The sequence below is a fragment of the Pseudophryne corroboree genome, chromosome 6 (assembly GCF_028390025.1).
Source record: "Pseudophryne corroboree isolate aPseCor3 chromosome 6, aPseCor3.hap2, whole genome shotgun sequence".
In the NCBI taxonomy this organism is placed as follows: Eukaryota; Metazoa; Chordata; class Amphibia; order Anura; family Myobatrachidae; genus Pseudophryne; species Pseudophryne corroboree.
In genome coordinates, this window is record NC_086449.1 from 463,641,786 (window position 1) to 463,650,445 (window position 8,660).

Here is an 8,660-nt window from a genome sequence, read left to right on the forward strand (position 1 = left end):
CCACACCTTGAAACTTGGTCAAACATTTAATACCTTAAAAAAAAGTTTTGTTTTTACAAGAGAATCAATACAAAGGGGGAGATTCAGACCTGATCGCTGGGCTGCTAATTTTGCTGTCCTGCATTCAGATAGTCGCCGCCCAAGGGGAGTGTATATTCGCCCATGCAAGTGTGTGATCACATGTGTACGCCGTGCAAAAATGTCCCTCAGTCAGTGGACAGCTACAAATCCGTTTGCACCTCACTCACCATCAAATGGTTTTTCCAGTGTGTGCAGTTTGTGCGCAGCCCAGGACTTACTCCTACAGTGCGATGAAAACAGACTGATCGGGTCCAGAGCTGACATCATATACCCTCCCAGAAAACTCCTTTGCATGCCTGAGTTTTCCCTGACACTCCCTGAAAATGGTCAGTTACCACCCACAAACTGCCTCTTCCTGTCAATCAGCTTGCGAATGGCTGTGCGATTTAAATTTTCGTACCATCCTGTCGCTGACCGGCGATGCCTCTTGTTGTTTGGCGACATGCACGTGCATAGCGGTGCATGCGTAGTCTAACGATAATCATCTGCTGTGCGAAAATGCACAGCAGCGATCCGGTCTGAATCGGGCCCATAGTGCGTTCATGGTGCTATCCTATGTAAGAAACACACTGATTCATCCAGCTCCACCCATTACATGGGGCAAAACTTTGTACACAGATACCAGCCTACTGGGGTGCAATTAGAGAAGCATGCTGTAGTTGCCTGATACTGTATATCACAAAACAGTCTGCTTTGTGCATCAGAAATTGTTTTTTCTCTAACGTCCTAGTGGATGCTGGGGACTCCGTAAGGACCATGGGGAATAGACGGGCTCCGCAGGAGACATGGGCACTTTAAGAAAGAATTTAGATTCTGGTGTGCTCTGGCTCCTCCCTCTATGTCCCTCCTCCAGACCTCAGTTTGAACCTGTGCCCGGACGAGCTGGGTGCTGTTTAGTGAGCTCTCCTGAGCTTGCTATAAGAAAGTATTTTGTTAGGTTTTTTTATATTCAGGGAGCTCTGCTGGCAACAGACTCCCTGCATCGTGGGACTGAGGGGAGAGAAGCAGCCCTACTCTCTGCAGATAGGTCCTGCTTCTTAGGCTACTGGACACCATTAGCTCCAGAGGGATCGTACACAGGATCTCACCCTTGTCGTCCGATCCCGGAGCCGCGCCGCCGTCCCCCTCGCAGAGCCGGAAGACAGAAGCCGGGTGAAAGAAGCAAGAAGACTTCGAAATCGGCGGCAGAAGACTCCAGTCTTCACTGAGGTAGCGCACAGCACTGCAGCTGTGCGCCATTGCTCCCACACTACACCCACATACTCCGGTCACTGTAAGGGCGCAGGGGGGGGGGGGGGCGCCCTGGGCAGCAATTAGAGACCTCTTTGGCAAAAGTTTGCATATATACAGGTGGGCACTGTATATATGCAGAGCCCCCGCCAAAAATTGTACATGAAAGCGGGACAGAAGCCCGCCGCCGAGGGGGCAGGGCTTCTTCCTCAGCACTCACCAGCGCCATGTTTTTTCTCCACAGCACCGCTGAGAGGAAGCTCCCCAGCCTCTCCCCTGCAGTTACACGGTAGAAGAGGGTAAAAAGAGAGGGGGGGCACATAATTAGGCGCAAAAATCAATATAAACAGCAGCTACTGGGTTAACATTAAGTTACTGTGTTATTCCTGGGTTAATAGCGCTGGGGTGTGTGCTGGCATACTCTCTCTCTGTCTCTCCAAAGGGCCTTATGGGGGAATTGTCTTCAGATGAGCATTCCCTGAGTGTGTGGTGTGTCGGTACGTGTGTGTCGACATGTCTGAGGTAAAAGGCTCCCCTAAGGAGGAGATGGAGCAAATATGTGTGTGAGAGGGTGTCTCCGTCGACAACGCCGACACCTGTTTGGATATGTGTAATTAAGTGCTAAGGTGAATTTATTGCACAAAAGATTAGAGAACAGACAGGGAATCTACCCATGTCTGTCCCTATGTCGCAGAGACCTTCAGAGTCTCTCAATGATCACTATCCAAAATAATAGACACTGATATCGACACGGAGTCTGACTCCAGTGTCGACTACGATAATGCAAAGTTACATCCAAAATGGCAGAAAAGTATTCAATATATGATTATTGTAATAAAAGATGATTTGCATATCACTGATGACTCATCTGTCCCTGACACAAGGGTACACTTGTTTAAGGGGAAGAAAGCTGAGGTAAATTTCCCTCCTCTCATGATGAAAAAGAGCAGGAATCTCCAGACAAGAGACTGCAGTTTCCCACAAAGAATTCTCAGGGAGTATCCTTTCCCCACTAGAGCCAGGATACGATGGGAATCTTCCCCTAGGGTGTCACGTTTGCCCAAAAGGTAGCCCTGACGTAACAGCTATCCTCAGGGATCCTGCAGATAGCGTGCACATTCTGGTACACTACTCAGACCGGCGATTGTGTCGGCATGGGTTTATAGCGCTGCGGCAGCGTGGACAGGTACCTTAGCAGAGATTGAGACCCTAGTATGTATATATATATATATATATATATATATTAAAGATGCTGTCTTAAGAGATATATATATATATATATATATATATATAAAACATGCCCAAAGAGACATGAGTCTACTGGGTCCTAGAGTCAAAGCTATGTCGATTTCTGCTTGACGTGTCCTGTAGAATATGCAATGGACAGATGATGCCGACTTAAGAGGCATATGGAAGGCTGAGGATTGTGTGGAGAAGGGTTCTCGGACCTGGTCTCCACAGCTATAGCTGGTAATTCTGATATTTTGCCTTATATTCCTGCACAGCCTAGGAAAGTACGACATTATCAAATGCAGCCTTTCGAACAAAGAAACAAAAAAGTCCGAGGTGCGTCCTTTCTTGCCAGAGGCGGGGGCAGAGGAAAGAAGCTGCACAACACAGCTAGTTCCCAGGAACAGAAGTCCTACCCGGCCTCTACAAAATCCACCGCATGTCGCTGGGGCTCCACAGGTGGAGCTAGGCCCGGTGGGGGCACGCCTTTGTAAGTTCAGCCAGAAGTGGGTTCACTCCCTGTTCGATCCCTGGGCAATAGATATTGTGTCTCAGGGATACAAGCTGGACTTTGAGGAGATGCCCCCTCACCGACGGCCCTGCCGGCTTCCCCCCACGAGAGGGAAACAGTGTTAACTGCAATTCACAAATTGTATCTTCAACAGGTGGTGGTCAAGGTTCCCCTCCTTCAACAAGGAGGGGGTTATTATTCGACCATGTTGTAGTCCCGAAACCGGACGGTTCGGTCAGACCCATATTGAATTTAAAATCCCTGAACATATACCTGAAAAGGTTCAAGTTCAAGATGGAATTGCTAAGAGCGGTAATTGCAAGCCTGAAAGGGGGAGATTTTATGGTGACTCTGGACATAAAGGATGCATACCTTCATGTCCCCATTTATCCACCTCATCAGGCGTACCTCAGAATTGCGGTACGGGATTGTCGTTACCAATTTCAGACATTGCCGTTTGGTCTCTCCACGGCCCCGAGAATATTCACCAAGGTAATGGCGGAAATGATGGTGCTCCTGTGGAAGCAAGGTGTCACTATTATCCCGTACTTGGACGATCTCCTCATAAAAGCGAGATCAAGAGAGCAGTTGCTGAACAGCGTATCACTTTCTCTGGAAGTGTAACGGCAACACGGCTGGATTCTATATATTCCAAAGTCGCAGTTGGTTCCTACAGCTCATCTGCCTCTCCTAGGCATTATCCTAGACACAGACCAAAAAAGGGCTTATCTCTCGATAGAGAGAGCTCAGGAGCTCATGACACTGGTCAGGAATCTATTAAAACCAAAACAGGTGTCAGTGCATCACTGCACTCGAGTCCTGGGAAGGATGGTGGCATCATACGAGGCCATTCCCTTCAGCAGGTTCCATGCGAGGACCTTCCAGTGGGAATTAGTGGACAAGTGGTCCGGATCACATCTTCAGATGCATCGGTTAATCACCCTATCCCCCAGGGCCAGGGTGTCTCTCCTGTGGTGGCTGCAGAGTGCTCACCTTCTCGAAGGTCGCAGATTCGGCATTCAGGACTGGGTCCTGGTGACCACGGATGCAAGCCTCCGAGGGTGGGGGGCAGTCACACAGGGAAGAAATTTCCAAGGGCTGTGGTCAAGTCAGGAGACTTGCCTTCACATCAACATCCTGGAACTAAGGGCCATATACAACGCCCTACGTCAAGCGGAGTCCCTGCTTCGCGACCAACCGGTTCTGATTCAGTCAGACAACATCACCGCAGTGGCTCATGTAAACCGCCAAGGCAGCAGAAGGAGCAGGGTGGCGATGGTAGAAGCACCAGAATTCTTCGCTGGGCGGAGAATCACGTGAGCGCACTGTCAGCACTGTTCATTCCGGGAGTGGACAACTGGGAAGCAGACTTCCTCAGCAGGCACGACCTCCACACGGGAGAGTGGGGACTTCATCAAGAAGTCTTCACGCAGATTGCAAGTCGGTGGGAACTGCCACAGGTGGACATGATGGCATCCCGCCTCAACAAAAAGCTGCAGAGATATTGCGCCAGGTCAAGAGACCCTCAGGCGATAGCTGTGGACGTACTGGTGACACCGTGGGTGTTCCAGTCGGTCTATGTATTTCCTCCCTCTTCCTCTCATACCCAAGGTGCTGAGAATCCTAAGAAAAAGAGGAGTGAGAACAATACTCATTGTTCTGGATTGGCCAAGAAGGACTAGGTATCCAGATCTGCAAGAAATGCTCACAGGACAGGACTTGTCTTGTCAGGACTTGTAAGACAGGACTTGTGCAACAGGGGCCCTGTCTGTTCCAAGACTTACCGCGGCTGCGTTTGACGGCATGGCGGTTGAACGCCGGATCCTAGCAGAAAAAGGCATTCCGGATGAGGTCATTCCTACGCTGATAGAGGCTAGGAAGGATGTGACGGCTCAACATTCTCACCGTATATGGCGAAAATATGTGGCTTGGTGTGAGGACAGGAATGCCCCTACGGAGGAATTCCAGCTGGGCCGTTTCCTTCACTTCCTACAGTCGGGAGTGACTTTGGGCCTTAAATTGGGTTCCATTAAGGTTCAGTTTTCGGCCTTATCCATTTTCTTTCAAAAAGAACTGGCTTCTCTGCCTGAAGTTCAGACGTTTGTAAAGGGAGTGCTGCATATTCTGCCCCCTTTTGTGCCTCCAGTGGCACCTTGGGATCTTAACGTGGTGTTGAGTTTCCTGAAATCACACTGGTTCGAACCACTCAAAACGGTGGAAGTAAAATATCTCACGTGGAAGGTGGTCATGCTATTAGCCTAGGCTTCGGCTAGGCGTGTGTCAGAATTGGCGGCTTTGTCACATAAAAGCCCTTATCTGGTTTTCCATGTGGATAGAGCAGAATTGCGGACCCGCCAACACAATTTCTGCCGAAAGTGGTTTCATCCTTTGATATAAACCAACCTATTGTGGTGCCTGTGGCTACTACTGACTTGGAGGATTCCAAGTCACTGGATGTGGTCGGGGCTTTTGAAGGTTTATGTAGCCAGAACGGCTAAGTTCAGGAAAACAGAATCTTTGTTTATCCTGTATGCTTCCAACAAGCTTGGGGCGCCTGCTTCAAAGCAAACTATTGCTCGCTGGATCTGTAACACGACTCAGCAGGCTCATTCTGCGGCTGGGTTGCCGCTGCCTAAATCAGTTAAGGCCCATTCCACAAATGGGCTCTTCTTGAGCGGCTGCCCGAGGGGTCTCGGCATTACAGCTTTGCCGAGCGGCTACTTGGTCAGGTTCAAACACCTTTGCAAAGTTCTACAAGTCTGATACCCTGGCTGAGGAGGACTGCAGAGTCATCCGCACTCTCCCGCCCGTTTGGGAGCTTTGGTATAATCCCCATGGTCCTTACGGAGTCCCCAGCACCCACTAGGACGTTAGAGAAAATAAGATTTTACTTACCGGTAAATCTATTTCTCGTAGTCCGTAGTGGATGCTGGGCGCCCGTCCCAAGTGCGGACTTCTTCTGCAATGCTTGTATATAGTTATTGCTTAGATAAGGGTTATGTTATAGTTGCATCAGAGTTTATCTGATGCTCTGTGATTGTTCATACTGTTAACTGGGTAAAGTTATCACAAGTTATACGGTGTGATTGGTGTGGCTGGTATGAGTCTTACCCTGGATTCCCAAAATCCTTTCCTTGTACTGTCAGCTCTCCCGGGCACAGTTTCTCTAACTGAGGTCTGGAGGAGGGACATAGAGGGAGGAGCCAGAGCACACCAGAATCTAAATTCTTTCTTAAAGTGCGCATGTCTCCTGCAGAGCCCGTCTATTCCCCATGGTCCATACGGAGTCCCCAGCATCCACTACGGACTACGAGAAATAGATTTACCGGTAAGTAAAATCTTATTTTTATTGTTTACATGATATTTCAAAGTATAAAAGTGTATTCTATTTAGGCACTGATATACATTTCTGTGAGTGTCATAATACAGTGTACTTCTGATTACAATTATTTCTCATACGTCCTAGAGGATCCTTGGGTCCACTTCAGTACCATGGGGTATAGACGGTTCAGCAGGAGCCATGGGCACTTTAAGACTTTTCAAAGAGTGTGAACTGGCTCCTCCCTCTTTGCCCCTCCTCCAGACCTCAGTTTAGAAAATGTGCCCAGGCAGACTGGATGCACTTCAGGGGAGCTCTACTGAGTTTCTCTGAAAAGACTTATGTTAGGTTTTTTATTTTCAGGGAGAACTGCTGGCAACAGTCTCCCTGCTTCCTGGGACTTAGGGGGCAGAAATAGGAACCAACTTCCTGAATAGTTTCATGGCTCTGCTTCTGGCTGACAGGACACCATTAGCTCCTGAAGGGTACTAAACGCTAGCTGCGGCTATGTGCTCACTCCCACAGCACGCAGTCACCCCACTTGCAGAGCCAGAAGACAGGTGAGTGTTAGAAGAAAGGATCTTCAATCAAAGTGACGGCTAAAGGTACAGCGCGGCTGGCGGGAGCGCAGCACACCATTTTGCCCACACATACACAGGCACTGCAGGGTGCAGGACGTGGGGGGGCTCCCTGGGCAGCATGAAACCTATTGAAACTGGCATAAATAAGGGGCATAAGTTGCTGAGGCACAGTCCTACCCCCGCCAGTATAAAAAAATTACCTCATAAATGCTGAGGAGAAATGCACCATTGAGGGAGCAGGGCTTCCTCCTCAGTCAGCCAGCACACTGCTCAGCGCCATTTTCTCTCCTTCCAGGCTGCAGAGAAGAACGCTGGTCCTCCTCCACTGCTGAACAAGTATCGGTGCAAAACAGGGGGTACCACAGTGAATTTGGTGCTATATAATTGTGTAATTAACATTATAAAAGCGCATGTCAGTGGACATTTTGTGTTCACAGACATGGGGGTATATTTACTAAAATTCGTACTTGTATCGATTTGGAGGGAGATTCATCACGAATGACATCGAATGTGTAATTGTGGAACTTTTTGAATTTATTACGACTAATTTACTAAGCTGTCGTATTTTTTTTTTCGTGTTTTCCGATGTCGATGTCATTCGTAGTTTTGTAAGGTAGAATGCGGCCGATTTAGTGGTTTTGCGGCCGTGTTATGAGGTTTTTTTAAGACTGTGTCACATTTTGGTTACGGCAGTGTTTGTCCGTTCATGGCCGCGTTTTTTTCCTAAGTTTCGTTTTTGTCACTCGTCCGTGATTGGTTTGATTCGTGATGGAGGAGTGTTTGTGCACATTACTATAAAAACGCCCCAAACCGTCAGCACCTCGTGGGTTTAGCTAGTGGAGAGGTGAGAGGAAGGTGTGTTAGGAGTTGGAGAGTTGTTTGGAGTTTGTGGAGGATTTGAGGAGGTTATTTGCGATTGTTGAGTGCTGTACTGTGTGTGCAAGTAGTCTTGTCATACTTGTTGTGTAGTTGTTTTAAAGTTTGTTTACTTTTTTGTCATTGTTTTTTATTTAACGTCTATTGTCATTGTTTGTGAGTGAGTGTGTGTGTGTGTAGTGGTAGTGGAGGAGTGTGTTTACTGTTTTTTTTTTATCAGTGTCATTTGTTGTTTGTCCTGATTATGTCCCAGTCAGAGGTGAGTGAGGTGGAGGAGGTGAGTGAGGTGGAGGGGGTGGCTGCTGCTGTGGCCTCCAGTGATAGTGTTGTGGCTCCGCAGCCACGCACCACTACAAAGACAGGCCGCAATGTCAAATTTAGCTATGCAGAAAATATGGCTTTGGTGCGGGAGCTGATGAGGCATCATCGGCAGTTGTTTGGCCATGATGCTGCAAAGGTGTCGTCACGCAGGAAGAGTGTTCTGTGGGGGAAGGTTATTGCGGCTGTGAATAGTGAGGGTGTGGTGAGGCGGACCGAGGACACGTGTCGTAAGCGTTATTACGACATAAAGCGCCATGTCAAGGCGAAGATGGCCAAGGAGGCTAAATCGGCCCGCCAAACCGTGCATCTTACCGAGATTGGGAGGAGCCTGTGCGTGCACTCATTCCGCAAGAAGTGGTTGGTGCCACTCATGTCCGGGATTCGGATCGGCCAAGGCAGGATGGTGAGTTATTTTTGTTTTTTTATAAACAATTTAAGCATGTGTGCTTTGTCCTTAGTTGTCTGAAATGTCTTCTAGCTAATTGTGGTTGTCAGTTTGTTCATTCTTCCA